Consider the following 17862-nt stretch of genomic DNA (forward strand, 5'->3'; position numbering starts at 1 on the left):
GAGAAGGTAGCGGTCCATATAGGCCAATGATAATTTTCAGAGGTGACCTTCAGCTGTGTCAGAGTTACAAAAAATGTCTGAGCTGCGGGGTCAAAAATTAGGAGTTTGAAGGAGATGTACAGGGTGGGAGAGCAAGAGCAGGTAAACAGAGATCACAAGATCGGCGCCTGAACCGGAAGACTCACAGAATCATGGCCCGTAGATAGTGGTTACTTCATAATAAGGAATGAAATGAATCCAGAGCCGGTTATCCAATGATCAGTAATAGTAAATTACGTATATGAGGTCAAATCAGATCACTAGATGGCCAAGGAGAGCCTGGCGGTATAATAGAAACAGTGAGTGCACTGAGACTGCAGTATTTCTGTGGGCCACAAGATGGCGTTTGATGTAAATGAAAAAGAGAATGGTTGTCATAACACAAATGTCCACTAGATGGAGCTTTGAAATAGTGAGCAGATGGAAGACGGATACTTGAGGGTTAATCAGCTTCTCCACAAAGATGGAGGGTGGGAGGGGCCCAGAATGCGTGGGAGGGGCCCAGAATGCCTCTCAGTCCCAGCCTCAGCCTCTCTCAGCTACACCTTCACCCATGCCGGGCATACACCGATCCAGGACCAACAGCCCTCACACACCGCATCATACACCCTCCAGGGGAAAGTCCCGACGCTCCACTCCGCAACGAAAGACCACACGGAGGACGCAGCGCACTCCACACAGGACGCCCCGATGCCTCCGGCCCCCACGGAGGATGAAAGCAGGATAAGTAAGTTTTCCCTACGCAGGTGATTTGGGGGTGCCGTTCCACTCCGCAGCACTTACCCCTGGCTAGCGAAGAGTCCTGTCCATTGCTCATTGTCTTTGCGACCTTTTGTCTGTTTCTGTCGAATGATCTGTCGGCTACCCTTCTTTCTTTGTCTATAGTATGTTGGTCCGTGGATACTAGTGACCAAATGTCAATGTAGTCATTATTCCATATTTTAATTTTGGTTTCCTCGTCTATGTGTGAACCCAATGGGCTAATCCTGCAAAAGAATGCGTCCTTGTGTACGCTGGCTAATGGTGGAGTTGTTTTTATAGCATTATGTATTGCGCCTGGTGGCGCAGATGGTTGCTCGACTAGGGCCTTAAGGGACGCTATTAAGTTGGTGTTATTATTTCCCATTTCAAGTATACTTATATTGCACTCACCAATTCCTGCGGCTGGAGGAGGGACTCCGATGTGTGGAGGAACTCCGGCACCAGTCTCGATCGGGGTGAGCAGCGTGCCTCTGCTTGTAGACCTTCATGAAACCGTTGCATTGTGCAGGCTGGAAGCTCTGGAGGGTGCCATTGTGTCGTTTCTGTCCCCTGGAGGACGGGATCGTTACAAGCGGCTATTGAGGCTCGACATCTCTGAAGCGGAGGATGGTGAGCACCACCTTGATGACCTTGACCTGTGACCCCTCCTGTGGGATGCTGATCTCCTCTTTGTTTGTGACGACCGCTTCCTTCGCCGGTGACTTGTGTGCGATGGTGTTGACCTGTCGTCAGAGGAACTACGGCGAGTTCGCCTGGAGCGAGTACGCCTGGTGTCTCTCTGTCCCTGAGGGTGTATGAGGGGTTCTGCGCAGTTTACAAGTCTCCCACTGGGACATGTCGGTGCTATTTGTGGCCAGCTGGAGGGCGTCAGTTAATGTTCCCCTAATAAATTTTCAATCTGGTGCTGCGATGCTATAGCGGTGTCAAGCGTGTGCGTCGCTTCGTTATTATAGGGGTATATGGAGGAGGAGAGGATGGGCGCTGAAGCGTTTAAGCTCCGTGTAGTGTCCATCAGGGGGGTATTGATATTGAGAATGGGCGATAGATGGGCTGCGGTGATTACAGGGGCCGCATTGTCCCCTGGTTGTGTAATGTCATGTGTTCTGCTTTGGGTACTTTTTCTTTTATTTTTATTAGAGGGTTTTCTGCGGAGCACAGCCCCTGGCAGAGGATTCCTGTCTGGAGCTCTGCTCTGCCACAGCCCCTGCTGTATATTGAGGGAGCGGGGACTGATTATTATGTGGCTGGCAGCTTCTGCTATGTGGCTGTGGAGTACTGTGCCTAAAGCGCTCTGGAGGGTGGGAGTGCCGGTTGGACCTCCGCTCTCCAGCGCGCCCATCGGCGGGATGCAGGACGGGTGTGTTCAGGTGGGTGGGGAACAATGGGTTCCATGTTGTCTCCAGCGCCGAAGAAACCCCCCACTCATTTATTAACGCAGCGGAGCCCTGCACCCGCTGTGAGTGAGGCGCAGGGCCCTACGCCGCATCAGCCGCAACCTCCTGCAGCTGCGTGGTGGTGGCGCCCGGGCGTGCATGAAAGACAGGGCCGGGCAGCGGCGGAAGCGCAGTCCCCTGTCCAAGAGGATCCGACCGCAGCATGTGGAGTGGGGGAAACCGCGTTACCTGCAGAACTTAACCCTGTTGAAGTGGGTGAGTGGGCCCAAGGGGTGAGGGGACTGGGTCTGGGAAAAATACTGTTCCCATAAGGGGTTGAGGGCCTGGGGCAGGGTGATCTGGGGATTTAGAGCTGGGGCCAGGGGGATGAGCGCTGAGCCGAGCCAAGACATGAGGGCCTGTAACCAGCGCTCGCCCCCATGTGCAAACCCAGCCCGGAGGGCCTCAATTATCTGACCTGATCCTGAATTGTCCATAGTGACGTTCGACTCCGGGACCAACAGAGAAAGGAGAAGGAACGTGGGATGTCCCGGTGTTTATGTATCCTTCCGCTTCATTGGACCCTTCCGGGGACTTCAGAATCACTAGTCAGTAAGGGTCAGCAAAGGGGGATCACCAATCACCACGGCCCGGGGAGGGGCCACCACAGTCAGTGACTCCTTCCTTATTTAGTATGGAGTCTACCAGGATTCTGAAAGAAAACTACCCTCTTGCCATCCACTATCCTTTGCCTGGCTGGATACGCCATAGAGTAGCACATATTGGAACTTTTCAGACGTCTTTTAATCGATATAAATGAGGCTCTTCGTTCCTGTAAGCCAGCTGAAAAGTCTGGAAACAGCATTACGGTGTTTTTTTCATGCTTAATCACTAGAGCCTTCCGTGCCAATTGTGGAATATAGTCTCTGTCTTTCCAGTTAAGGAATCTGGCTAATAGGGGTCTAGGAGGGGCCCCCTGGAGGATTTGGTCTCCCGGGTACCCGGTGTGCCCTCTCCACCACATACGCAGCAGAAAAGGTGGCGTCTGGAAATAGGCTGCGTATCCATTTTTCCACAAAGTCACTGGGGTTGTTTCCTTCTGATCTTTCGGGCAATCCAATTATACGTATGTTGTTTCGCCTCAGTCTATTCTCCAAATCGTCATTTTTTTGTAAACACAGTTCCATTTTTTGTTCTATTACTCGAACGCGCTCTGGCAAAGGTGTTATATGGTCTTCCAGATTCGAGATTCTATCCTCCGCCTGTTGGACTTTCTCTCCTAGATTTGACATATCATTGCGAAGGAGTCCCAGATCGGTTTTAACCTCCTCAATTTTCCCAGTCAGGGAGGCTGTGCAGTCTTGAATAGCAGCTAGCAATTGTGTTCTGCAGTGCAGCGCTTCTTAAATGAAAGATGACGGCGGTGATCTGCTCATACCCCTCCGCCAGTCAGGTCTCCACTTACCTCTGTTCCTCCTGGTCTCCGGGGGGGCCTCTGCAGTCGTCGCTCCTGCGACCGCAGCAATCCACTTCCACCATATTGCCGCAGGCTCCGCTGAATGTGGGCCGCAGAAGGGGGCTGCGTCACAAGATGGCGTCTTTCTCCTCAAACGTCTCTTTTCTCCCCAGTCGCCTCAGGAGACACCAGGCTCCACGTCCCTCGCCGACACCGCCTGCCCCGACCATGGACTTCCGGGTACGCCACAATTGTGGTGTTTGTTTGCAAAAATTACTAAACATGCGATTTCATTTATCCTGGGTGAGCAGCGGTCCCCAAAATCAACTGCCAGAGATTTATAGACTATAAGACCTTTCTGTATTGTTGGGGATAATAAACCATTGTGATGACAGCTGTTCCAAATTAAAAGAAAGTTAAGTTATTACAATAAGACACAGAGTAATGCAGTTACATGTAAATGAGTGAGCGCAGCACTGGCTATCAGATATATGGCACACTTTATATAGTTTAACACAGCCAAAGGACCTTTATCATCCTTCATCTTGGCTTGGCTGGCATGGTTCTTCTTTAGACCAGTTCTTCACACAAAAGCATTTTCTGACTAAGCAGATATTCTCTTTTTGATGTGGTATTAAAATTCGGTGAAGACAATACAATTTTTAATTTCTTCCACAATATATTTGCTTTTAGATATCATTCAAGTGAGGCTATTTCCCATAAGTCAGCCATTTCAGACATTAATAATTTTCCCAACGCTCTTAACTGAGTCTTGACTATGCTAAGATTGGTTGAATAAGAATCCTCAATGTTCCCAGAGAGTTGGAAAAATAGTTATATTTAATTAATACAACTTTTCCTGTCCTTCCAAAATGCTGACGTGGCGGTGTTCGATATATATATATATATATATATATATATATATATATATATATATTATAATATATTCGCATATATATAATATACACACACTAAGCTACATACAGTGGTGGCCAAAAGTATTGGCACCCCTGCAATTCTGTCAGATAATACTCAGTTTCTTCCTGAAAATGATTGCAATCACAAATTCTTTGGTATTATTATCTTCATTTAATTTGTCTTCAATGAAAAAACACAAAAAGAATTGTCCTAAAGCCAAATTGGATACAATTCCACACCAAACCTAAAAAGGGGGTGGACAAAAGTATTGGCACTGTTTGAAAAATCATGTGATGCTTCTCTAATTTGTGTAATTAACAGCACATGTAACTTACCTGTGGCACCTAACAGGTGTTGGCAATAACTAAATCACACTTGCAGCCAGTTAACATGGATTAAAGTTGACTCAACCTCTGTCCTGTGTCCTTGTGTGTACCACATTGAGCATGGAGAAAAGAAAGAAGACCAAAGAACTGTCTGAGGACTTGAGAAACCAAATTGTGAGGAAGCATGAGCAATCTCGAGGCTACAAGTCCATCTCCAAAGACCTGAATGTTCCTGTGTCTTCCGTGCGCAGTGTCATCAAAAAGTTTAAAGCCCATGGCACTGTGGCTAACCTCCCTAGATGTGGACGGAAAAGAAAAATTGACGAGAGATTTCAACGCAAGATTGTGCGGATGGTGGATAAAGAACCTCGACTAACATCCAAACAAGTTCAAGCAGCCCTGCAGTCCAAGGGTACAACAGTGTCAACCCGTACTATCCGTCGGCGTCTGAATGAAAAGGGACTGTATGGTAGGATACCCAGGAAGACCCCACTTCTTACCCCGAGACATAAAAAAGCCAGGCTGGAGTTTGCCAAAACTTACCTGAGAAAGCCTAAAAGAAAGGCCAGAATGTTCTCTGGTCAGATGAGACAAAAGTAGAGCTTTTTGGCAAAAAGCATCAACATAGAGTGTACAGGAAAAAAAAAGAGGCATTTAAAGAAAAGAACACGGTCCCTACAGTAAAACATGGCGGAGGTTCCCTGATGTCTTGGGGTTGCTTTGCTACCTCTGGCACTGGACTGCTTGACCGTGTGCATGGCATTATGAAGTCTGAAGACTACCAACAAATTTTAAAGCATAATGTAGGGCCCAATGTGAGAAAGCTGGGTCTCTCTCAGAGGTCATGGGTCTTCCAGCAGGACAATGACCCAAAACACACTTCCAAAAGCACTATAAAATGGTTTGAGAGTAAGCACTGGAGACTTCTAAGGTGGCCAGCAATGAGTCCAGACCTGAATCCCATAGAACACCTGTGGAGAGATCTCAAAATGGCAGTTTGGAGAAGGCACCCTTCAAATATCAGGGACCTGGAGCAGTTTGCCAAAGAAGAATGGTCTACAATTCCAGCAGAGCATTGTAAGAAACTCATTGATGGTTGCCGGAAGCGGTTGTTCGCAGTTATTTTGGCTAAAGGTTGTGCAACCGAGTATTAGGCTGAGGGTGCCAATACTTTTGTCTGGCCCATTTTTGGAGTTTTGTGTGAAATGATCAATGATTTGATTTTTGCTTCATTCTCTTTTGTGTTTTTTCCTTGCAAACAAATTAAATGAAGATAATAATACCAAAGAATTTGTGATTGCAATCATTTTCAGGAAGAAACTGAGTATTATCTGACAGAATTGCAGGGGTGCCAATACTTTTGGCCACCATTGTATGAGGACCATGTCCATCCTATTTTTTTCTTATATGCAATTAATGTGTGGCTAGAGAGCTTTATACGAAGATACATTCCTCTGATGACCCCTGTATTGTGAGAACCCTGATCCTCTGAAACTCGTATCATATTAGGCTCCTTCAGGTTTCTATACTTCAAGGTGGTGTAGTGATGTCACATGACAGTCCCGAAACTCCACGCAAGTGCTTACCAGGGATTCTACTGGCCGGAGTACTCCTGTCTTCACTGTGACCATACTTATTTCGGACTATCCAGCTACTCCATTGGATCTACTGAAGTTTACCTCCAAACATCAGAGTCATCATTCCATCATTAGGATCAGATGGCATTCTTTTATCCTGGTTCCTGATTCCTTCTCTGGAATTCCCAATGGTATTCTTGGAAATGCAGAACAAAACCCCTTTTTTCCTTGCCATTGTATCTTGGACAGCCTTGTGTTTTTTTTCAGCTCCTCCACATTTCATTCCATTTTTTGGATCAGCCATCATCACCTGCACCACTCACACATTATCGTGATGGCATTTTTTGCGATTGTTATGCAGGGAAGATAGCCGTATACACTATAACATACTTCCTTTGTATTAGGTTTATCTCCTCTCCAGTTCAGCATGGAGATTATTTGCGCACTTTGTAAATTTTTATATTGTGGTACTCTCCTACTAAATACAGTCACTGCCATTAGGTAATTGTTGCCATGAAGGTTTCCCAGAACAACAATGCAAAAAACATAACGCTAAAAAAAGTCTGATCCGCGCACTCATGCTTCCAGTTGAATCCCGTTGCGGCAGGGCTCACTTCCAGGATCCATATATCCAAAACGGTTTGTTCAGCACATAATTAAAATCTTCTCAATTATATTATAGCGTCATAATAACCTTTATAAACCAGAAGGCCCACGTCCAAGTTCCAAATTTAAAAATAATTGTAAGGCGTCATTCAGACATCAGTTTTTCATGAACGTGTTCTGAGGTTTTTTTTCTCACATGTTCATCGTGGTTCAAATTCACCCATCCAAGTGCATGGTTATAGGAATGAAAAAAAAAAGGATATCATCCAAGTTGTCTGTTTTTCCACATTTAGTGGGTAGAATAATAAAAATAATGTGCAAAAAAGAGCATCCATAAATGATTTAATGCTAAATATGCATGTAGAAAACAATCACCAGATAAACGAGGCAAAGAAAAAAATATGACTTATCGATTACAGATCTGTATCGACGCGTTTCCCTTATAATATAAAGGTTCATCAGAGGAGAGCACCATTCCTTTACTGCAGATGGAAAGATAATAAATGGACTTCAATGACTCTGGGACCCTTTGCCTCTTTTTCCTAGTGATTGATTTCTGCATGCATGTTTAGTGGTTTTCACCGATGGTACCACTACATGTCATATACACACAGCTCCACACCGTACATACACAGTTCTGCTCAGTACACGTCATACAAATTGCTCCGCTTCGTACACACACCACTCCCACCAAACGCACACAGCTCTACTCCGTACACGTCGTACGCACACAGCTCTGCTCTGTACACACAGCTCCGCTCCATACAAGCTGTGCACACACGGCTCCGCAACATACACATATGGATCTGCTATGCACCCTTCGTACACACACGGCTCTGCTCCGTACACCTCGTACACACACGGCTCCACTCTGTACACGTCGTCAGGGCTGCCACTAGGAATTTCAGGGCCCCATACTGGCAAAATTTTCGGGCCCCCCTGAGATTCCGCCGGAGGCTCCACCCCAGCTCTGCCTCCATCCCACCGCCCACTCTTGGAAAAACTCCACTTCTGCACCACATCTTCACCAATCACACATTAACAGTTCCCATTGAACACCAGATCACATACATAGCCAGCAGCTTTTGTTTTGCCCAAAAGATTTCTTAAGCCGCCAAGTAGACTCTTCTGGTCGGGTCGGGCCCTACTCTACTCTAACCTATTAAACATTTCTTATAATACCCAATACTCTTTTTAAGTATATTTTTCTTTAAGGGAATGTGTCATACATTTTTTTTAAAAATGACCAATAATACCACGTACAAGGAACAAATACTGCAACACCATTACCAGACCACATATTACCACCACATAGAGACCGAATAATACCTCATACAAGGAATACCGCCAAACCATAACCAGACCATATATTACCACCACATAGTGATTGAATAATGTCACATACAAGAAACAAACACCGCCACACCATGACTAGACCACATATTACCACCACATAGTGACCAAATAATGCCACATACAAGCAACAAATACCACCACACCATGGCCGGACCACATATTACCATGACATAGTGACTTACTACTACAATACTGATCATTATTAAAAAAAACACAATACTAATATTACCATAAGTGCCATTATACACAGGAGCTCCGCACATAATACAGTATATAGTGTCAGTGTACAGGTAATACATTGATCACCAGTGACATTATACACAGGAGCTCTGTATATAGTGTCAGTGTACAGGTAATACAATGATCACCAGTGACATTATACACAGGAGCTCTGTAAATAGTGTACAGGTAATACAGTGATCACCAGTGACATTATACACAGGAGCTCTGTATATAGTGTCAGTGTACAGGTAATACAATGATCACCAGTGACATTATACACAGGAGCTCTGTAAATAGTGTACAGGTAATACAGTGATCACCAGTGACATTATACACAGGAGCACTGTATATAGTGTCAGTGTACAGATGATAGAGGGATCACCAATGATATTATACACAGGAGCCCTGTGTATAGTATGTAGTGTATAGTATTAATGTACAGGTAACACACTGACTCACTGGTGACATCTCTAGATGAAGTTCTTCATCTTAGCTTTTCTTGTTCATCCAACACAGACCGCCACCACTTCTTCCAGCCCCGACTCGTCTCTGCAGAAAATAACAGAGTTTCCAGAGCACATTCCCCACTTTTTACCCAACTTCTACACTACACCAGATGAAGAAAAATGTGACATAGTGTCGCCCTGCACAGTAACAGGACCCCCCCTCACTGAAAACAGTATCCTCAAAAATAAAATACATCACAGCAGAAATAATATCCATAATTAGCCCCTACAGTAATAATGTCCCACCTCCTTCTCCCATATGTACTCCATTCTGGTCCCCATGTGACTTCATCCTGCTCTCCTGTCTCGTCTCCGCTCTCCCCTCCTGTCTCGTCTCCGCTCTCCCCTCCTGTCTCGTCTCCGCTCTCCCCTCCTGTCTCCGCTCTCCCCCCCATGTCTCAGCTCTCCCCTCCACGTCTCAACTCTCCCCTCCACGTCTCAGCTCTCCCCTCCACGGCTCAACTCTCCCCTCCATGTCTCTGCTCCACCCCCATTTCTATGCTCTCCCCCCATGTCTCCGCTCTCCCTTCCTGTCTCCACTCCCCCTCCATGTTTATGCTCTCCCCTCCATGTTTATGCTCTCCCCTCCATGTCTCAGCTCTCCCCTCCATGTCTCAGCTCTCCCCTCCATGTCTCACCTCTCCCCTCCATGTCTCAGCTCTCCCCTCCATATCTCAGTTCTCCACCCCATGTCTCCGCTCACTCCCCCCATGTCTCAGCTCACTCCCCCCCATGTCTCAGCTCACTCCCCCCATGTCTCAGCTCACTCCCCCCATGTCTCAGCTCACTCCCCCCATGTCTCAGCTCACTCCCCCCCATGTCTCAGCTCACTCCCCCCCATGTCTCAGCTCACTCCCCCCCATGTCTCAGCTCACTCCCCCCATGTCTCAGCTCACTCCCCCCATGTCTCAGCTCACTCCCCCCATGTCTCAGCTCACTCCCCCCCATGTCTCAGCTCACTTCCCCCCATGTTTCAGCTCACTCCCCCCATGTCTCAGCTCACTCCCCCCATGTCTCAGCTCACTCCCCCCCATGTCTCAGCTCACTCCCCCCCCATGTCTCAGCTCACTCCCCCCATGTCTCAGCTCACTCCCCCCATGTCTCAGCTTACTTCCCCCATGTCTCAGCTCTGCCCCCACATGTCTCAAAAAAAAAAAATTTCATCCTTACCTTGCAGCGGCTCCTGCGGCGACGCTCCTTCCTTGATTTGAAGCACGGACGCCAGACAATTACAGGCCGGCACTGACGTCATACGCCAGCGATGTGCGCGTGAATTCAGCTGCTGGCCTATGATTGGCTGGCAGCCGTTAACTATTGCCGCGCGGGAAGACTCCCGTACAGCAATAGCTTTAAAGTGAACCTGCGTCTGAGCGAGGACGCAAGTTCAGTTCCCTGGGACGCGGTTAGCAGAGAGGGGGCTCCGTGGCTGCCAGAGCCCTCACGGGGCCCCATACGCCAGTAAGGGCAGTAATGCCCTGATGGCGGCCATGCACATCGTACACATGCGGCTCCGCTCCGCACACGTCGTACACACGCGGCTCCGCTCTGCACACGTCGTACACACGCGGCTCCGCTCCGCACACGTCGTACACACGCGGCTTCGCTCCGCAAATGTCGTACACACGCGGCTCCGCTCCGCACACCCCGTACATACGCGACTCCGCTCCGCACACCCTGTACACACGCGGCTCCGCTGCGCACACCCCGTACACACGCGGCTCCGCTCCGTACACCTCGTACACACACGGCTCTGCTCCGTACACACATGGCTCCGCTCCGCACACGTCGTACACACGCGGCTCCGCTTCGTACACACGCGGCTCCGCACCGCACACCTCGTACACACGCGGCTCAGCTTCGCACACCCCGTACACACAATTCTCCGCTCCGTACACCTCGTACACACGCAGCTCCGCTCCGCACACCTCATACACGCGGGGCTCCGCTCCGTACACCTCGTACACGCGCGGCTCCGAGGTGTACGGTGCGAAGCCATGTGTGTATGAGGTGTACGGTGCGTACACACACAGCTCTGCTCCATACACCTTGTACACACACGGCTCCTCTCCGTACACATCGTACATGCGCGGCTCCGCTCCGAACATGCGCGGCTCCACTCCGTACAACCCGTACACACAATTCTCCGCTCACCTCGTACACACGCGGCTCCGCTTCACACACGCGGCTCCGCTTCGTACACACAATTCTCCGCTCTGTAGACCTTGTACACGCGCGACTCCGCTCCATACAACTCCTACACGTGTGGCTCTGCTTTGTACACCTCTTAAACGCGTGGCCCTGCTCTGTACACACACGGCTCCGCTCCGTACGCCCCGTGTACACACGGCTCCACTCCGTACACCTCGTACACACACGGCTCTGCTCCGTACACACACGGCTCTGCTTCGTACACCTCGTACACACACGGCTCTGAGGTGTACGGTGCGGAGCCATGTGTGTACGAGGTGTACGGTGCGTACACACACGGCTCTGCTCCATACACATCGTACACGCGTGGCTCCGCTCCGTACACCTCGTACACACTGCTCTGCTCCGTACACATCTTACACGCGCGGCTCTGCTCCGTACACCTAGTATACACACGGCTCAGAGGTGTACGGAGCAGAGCCGCGCGTGTAAGAGGTGTACGGAACGCACACGCGCGGCTCCTCTCCGTACACCTCGTACACACGCGGCTCCGCTCCGAACACCTCTTACACACGCGGCTCCGCTCCGTACACCTCGTACACGCGCGGCTCCGCTCCGTACACCTCGTACACGCGCGGCTCCGCTCCGTACACCTCGTACACGCGCGGCTCCGCTCCGTACACTTCGTACACGCGCGGCTCCGCTCCGTACACGCGCGGCTCTGCTCTGTACACCTCGTACACGCGCGGCTCTGCTCTGTACACACACGGCTCCGCTCCGTACGCCCCGTGTACACACGGCTCTGCTCCGTACACCTCGTACATACACGGCTCTGCTCCGTACACACACGGCTCTGCTCTGTACACCTCGTACACACACGGCTCTGAGGTGTACGGTGCGGAGCCATGTGTGTACGAGGTGTACGGTGCGTACACACACGGCTCTGCTCCATACACATTGTACACGCGTGGCTCCGCTCCGTACACCTCGTACACACGGCTCTGCTCCGTACACCTCGTACACACGGCTCTGCTCCGTACACCTCGTACACACGGCTCTGCTCCGTACACCTCGTACACACGGCTCGGCTCCGTACACCTCGTACATACGTGGCTCCGCTCCGTACACCTCGTACACACGGCTCTGCTCCGTACACCTCGTACACACGGCTCTGCTCCGTACACCTCGTACACACGGCTCGGCTCCGTACACCTCGTACATACGTGGCTCCGCTCCGTACACCTCGTACACACGGCTCTGCTCCGTACACCTCGTACACACGCGGCTCCGCTCCGTACACCTCGTACACACGGCTCCGCTCCATACACCTCGTACACACGCGGCTCCGCTCCGTATACCTCGTACACACGCGCGGCTTCGCTCCGTACACCTCGTACACGCGCGGCTCCGCTCCATACACCTCGTACACACGCGGCTCCGCTCCGAACACCTCGTACACGCGCGGCTCCGCTCCGTACACCTCGTACACACGCGGCTCTGCTCCGTACACCTCGTACACGCGCGGCTCCGCTCCGCACACCTCGTACACACACGGCTCCGCTCCGCACACCTCGTACACACACGCGCGGCTCCGCTCCGCACACCTCGTACATGAGGCTCCGCTCCGTACAACTCGTACACACGCTTCTCCGCTCCGTACACCTCGTACATTCGCGGCTCCGCTCCGTACACCTCGTACACACGCGGCTCTGCTACATCCACACTGTAAACCAGTCCTGACTAGTGTTGAGCATTCCGATACTGAAATATCGGGTATCGGCCGATATTCGCGGTATCGGAATTCCGATACTTTTAGAATATCGTATACCGGAATCGGAAGTTCCCATAATGCAATGAGCCAGTTTCATTTTATTCAGCCAATGAGGATGCTAAGAAGTGTGGGCACATCCTGTTAGGCATGTAGGCATCTTAACTAATGGCATGGCTGTGATTGGCTGCTGAAATGATGTCATGATGCACTATAAAAGCCGCCGCCGCCATTTTGAGCTCACTCTGCTGTGAATTCAGTTAGGGATAGGACGCTGTTGATCTGAGGGACAGTTTTAGCTATTTGCTCTATGCTGCTTTACCCAAGCTACTTTATAAATCGCTGTGCCTTGCAGCGCTAGTGCACAGTTCTCTGTGCTGTTCACCGCTTTCTGCAAGGTCTCTGTGTGTGAGTGCAGCTCACCCTGTAGTGTGTGCTTCAGCCACGTCTGGTTGTAGTGCGCTCAGCGTGCGTCACTGCCTCATATATTGTCCTTTTTTGCCAATTCATAATTTTTCCTGATTTCTCCTATTAGTGTGGTGGTTCCATCCGTATTCAGCTACATTGGTTCCAAACACACTATATAGGAGTAGATAGAGGAGCCTTTCTGCAGCATTGGGCCCTGCAGCCCCAGCCAGATTAGTATTAGCCTATTATTTGTAGCCTCATCTATTGCATTGTAGGTTACCTTCCTACATTGTAATAGCTACAAAAAGTTTGTGATACTATCGGTATTACATCTTTGGGCACATCCGGTGTCTTTTTGTGACAAAAAAAACCTAAATAAAGTTCACCAAACACTCCACTTTACAGTTGTGTAGGCCACATTAGCTCATATTAAAGTCTAGTCCACACTTTATAAAATTAGTGTTTCTTATACCTGTTAGCAGCTGTTCAGGAATAAGCACACTAAGCCCTTAGTACTTTTCTGCCTATCTTTATCAGTCTACCAAGATGAAGAAGGCAGGGAGTAAGGCATGTGGTCGTGGGCGTGAAGTTTCTGCAGGGAGAGGACGTGAGGATTCTGTGCCTGCAGGGAGAGGACGTGGGGATTCTGTGCCTGCTGCGGGCACCAGTGACTCAGCATCCCCCAGTTTTACCAGGGAACAGTCCTTTATGCGCAGCTTTGTAGGAGCTAGCCGTACCCCACTGCTGCGGGAGGACCAAATTGAAGCCGTTGTCGGATGGATGGCAGCTAACACATCGACTTCAATTAGTTTCAGATCCTCTCAGGTCCTGAGCACTGAAGAGCACCCATCTGTCTCTTCACCACCTGCCAAATTGGCCAGGCAGTCAGAGAGCCCTGGACAGGAGCCATCTCTACTTCTGTTCTCTGAATCTCTTGGCTTGGAAAGAGGGGGCCAGCCAACCAGAATTCGAGAATTTGAAGAAGAGATAGTATGCAGTGATGCGCAACCGTTTTGTCTCTCTGAATCTGAAGAGGCAGGTGGGCCAGTGCCTATGGTCAGCAGCACACCTCAGGACGCATCTGATGATGAGACTCAGGTGCCACTTTCTGGTGCGTACTGTGCTGTCGAGACTACCCAGGAGAAGCAGTTGTTTGAAGAGGGTGGTGTAGATGATGAGGTCCTTGACCCATCATGACGTGAGGGACAGGAAGGTGGTGGGAGCAGCTCTGAGGAAGAGATTCCCCGAATGGCCCAAAAAGGATTGAGAGGGAGGGGAAAGACTTGGTTGCCTATAGCCTCCACTTCGGCACCCATTAGGAGCATGGCTCTTCCAAAATCCAAAGCGGGCGCTCCCAAGACTTGCAGTGCCTGGTCCTTTTTTGACACAGTTGCAGATGACATTTACTTTGTCAAATGCAAGCTGTGTAATCAGAAGGTGAAAAGAGGGAAAAGTGTCAGCAACCTCAATACCACAAATATGTGGAAACATGTGCGGACCAAGCACGTGGTGGAGTTACAAAAAACACACTGAAGACCTAGGCCAACCTACAGCGCCACCTACCACCTCTTCATCTCGTGTTGTAGCCTCTTCCTCCAGCTCACACACAGCTGGTTCGGCTTCCTCACAGGATCGCCATGGAATAATCTCTGGCACTGTTGTACAGAGACACAGTGTAATTCCACCCACAGCACCACTTTCCCTGTCATCCTCACACTCCCAGGCCAGTCTACAGCCATCGTTAGCACAGGCATGGGAGAAAAGGCGCCCATACTCGGCAAACCACCCCCGAGCACAGGCTCTGAAAGCTGGCATTGCTAAACTACTGGCCCTTGAAATGCTATCATTCAGGCTGGTGGAGACTGACACCTTCTGTAACTTTACGGCATTGGCAGTCCCACAATACAATGTGCCCAGCCACTTTTATTTCAGCAGGCAAGCCGTCCCTGCCCTGCAACAGCATGTGGAGGGAAAAATTAAACATGTGCTACAAAACGCCGTCAGTAGCAAGGTCCACCTGATCACCGATGCGTGGACCAGTAAGCATGGACAGGGACGATACCTTTCCCTCACTGCCCATTGGGTAAATGTTGTGGAGCCGGGTACAGATCTTGAGAGTGGCGCTGTACGTGTTCTGCCAAATCCAAGGATTGCAGGAATCCAGTCTGTACACATTGACTCCTCCTCATACTCCAGTTCCTCTGAATCAGCGCTGCAGGAGCCGTCACGGTCTACCTCCACATCGACCCGTGAACGGTTACCTGTTATGATGACCGATATGAGCACAGCCGTGGCCAAACGTCAACAGGCCGTATTAAAATTTATTTCTTTGGGGAATCGAAGCCACACAGTGCAGGAGCTCTGGAATTCCATCAAGCAGCAGAGCGACGTGTGGTTTGTGCCAGCGAATCTCCAGCCAGGCATGGTAGTGTGTGACAATGACCAAAATCTGGTGGCAGCTCTGGGCTTAGGCAACCTCACTCACATTCCATGTCTCAACTTGGTCGTGCAGAGTTTTTTGAGGGACTATCCGGATCTTGATGCACTGCTTCACAAGGTCTGCATAGAGTGCGCTCACTTGCGGCGTTCCAGCAACGCAAGATCGCGCATTGCAGCTCTGCAGCGCCGATTACGTCTTCCGGAACATCGCATCATATGTGACCTACCCACCAGGTGGAATTCAACGTTACATATGTTGGAGAGGTTGTGTGAGCAGCAGGCAGCAGTAATGGAGTACCAGCTGCAGCAGGCGCAAACAAGTCGCAGTGCGCTCCATTCACACTTCACCACCACTGAGTGGGCCTCTATGAAGGACATTTGCCACGTTTTGCGTGCCTTCGATTATTCCACGCGGATGGCGAGTGCAGATGATGCACTAGTCAGCATGACTATCCCCCTTATCTGCCGGCTTGAAAAAACACTGCAAGCACTAAGGGACGAGGTTTTGGAAGAGGTGGAGGATAAGGAGTCACAAATGCCATCTGCTTCTCTACAGTCTGCGCAACGTGGTTCCTCACAAAGGCTTAGGCAGGGGACACTTTGTGAGGAGGATGAGGAGGAGTCAATGGAGGAGGAAGACATCTGTCCAGAGGAGGGAGGTACACAATGCTCTAGTAGTCAGTATCTAGAGCGAGGGTGGGGTGATGCAGAGCAGGCAGAGATCACGCCTCAAGCAGGGGACAGCGTTTCTTGGCCAGTTGGCAGTCTGCAGCACATGGTTGATTTGCAGTGCCTGAGAAACGACCGCCGCATCGCCCACATTCTCAACACGGCTGATTATTGGGTGTCCGCCCTCCTAGATCCTCGCTACCGGGACAACTTACAAAGCCTCATAACACCCTTGAACCGGGAGCGTAAAATGCGGGAGTACCAAGACGCACTGGTGCATTCCATCATGTTCTCCATTCCAACCGAGAGCACTGCTGCTAGTGCTTTACATAGCAACTCAGTGCGTCGAGGCAGTGGAGGAAGCTCTGCACAAAGAGGGAGCAGAAGCAGCGCCTCAGCACAAGGCAAGACCAGTATGGCCCAAATGTGGCAAAGTTTTGTGTCCCCGCCGCCACAAATGTCTACACCATCACAGACGGCTCCAGTCAGCAGGAGGCAACGTTTCCGTCAGATGGTGACAGACTACATGTCTTGCCCTCTCAGTGTACTCCCAGACGGCTCTTCTCCCTTCAAGTTTTGGGTCTGTAAGCTGGATACATGGCCAGAGCTTAGCCAGTATGCATTGGAGATGCTAGCTTGCCCTGCTGCTAGTGTATTATCTGAACGCGTCTTTAGTGCCGCAGGTGGTGTACTAACAGACCGTCACATGTGACTATCCTCCGATAATGTTGACCGGCTTACTTTTCTCAAAATGAACAAGGCCTGGATCTCGCATGAATTTGCCAGTCCTCTTCCAGAATAAATAATTGGCTGGCAACAGTATCCAGGTCTCCTGTTGTGTTCATGTGTCTACCACCTGAACTGTAATCCCTGAGCTCCAACACCGCCAGTTGGCGCTCGGAAGTGCCGTCTGCACAGTCAACACTTGCTGCCGTGTCATTGGGGTTCAGTAACATCAGCTGTTCCCCTGCTGTGCGGACGGCAATTTCTCCTGCTCTGTCCACATTCTCACTACTACAGATTTTAAAGTTGCTCCAATTACACCTCTGGCTCCTCTGTTTTCAGTATTATCCCTGACCTCCAACACCACCAGTTGGCGCTCGTAAGTGCCGTCTGCACAGTCAACACTTGCTGCCATGTCATTGGGGTTCAGTAACGTCAGCTGTTCCCCTGCTGTGCGGACGGCAATTTCTCCTGCTCTGTCCACATTCTCACTACTACAGATTTTAAAGTTGCTCCAATTACACCTCTGGCTCCTCTGTTTTCAGTATTATCCCTGAGCTCCAACA

General features: G+C 50.1%; 1 protein-coding gene across 1 annotated transcript in view; it reads left to right on the forward strand.

Moving 5' to 3' along the window:
* The first annotated feature begins 566 nt into the window (after window positions 1-566).
* The window catches only part of LOC141270633 (uncharacterized), a 65458-nt gene continuing 48162 nt past the window's right edge, over window positions 567-17862 (forward strand). The window contains exon 1 of the mRNA XM_073680710.1: window positions 567-766. The gene's annotated coding sequence lies outside the window, so the exon portion shown is untranslated. The remainder of the gene's footprint in view (window positions 767-17862) is intronic.

The sequence above is a fragment of the Phyllobates terribilis genome, unplaced genomic scaffold (genome assembly GCF_046119375.1).
Source record: "Phyllobates terribilis strain yellow unplaced genomic scaffold, ASM4611937v1 Scaffold_5__5_contigs__length_657084704, whole genome shotgun sequence".
Taxonomy (NCBI): domain Eukaryota; kingdom Metazoa; phylum Chordata; class Amphibia; order Anura; family Dendrobatidae; genus Phyllobates; species Phyllobates terribilis.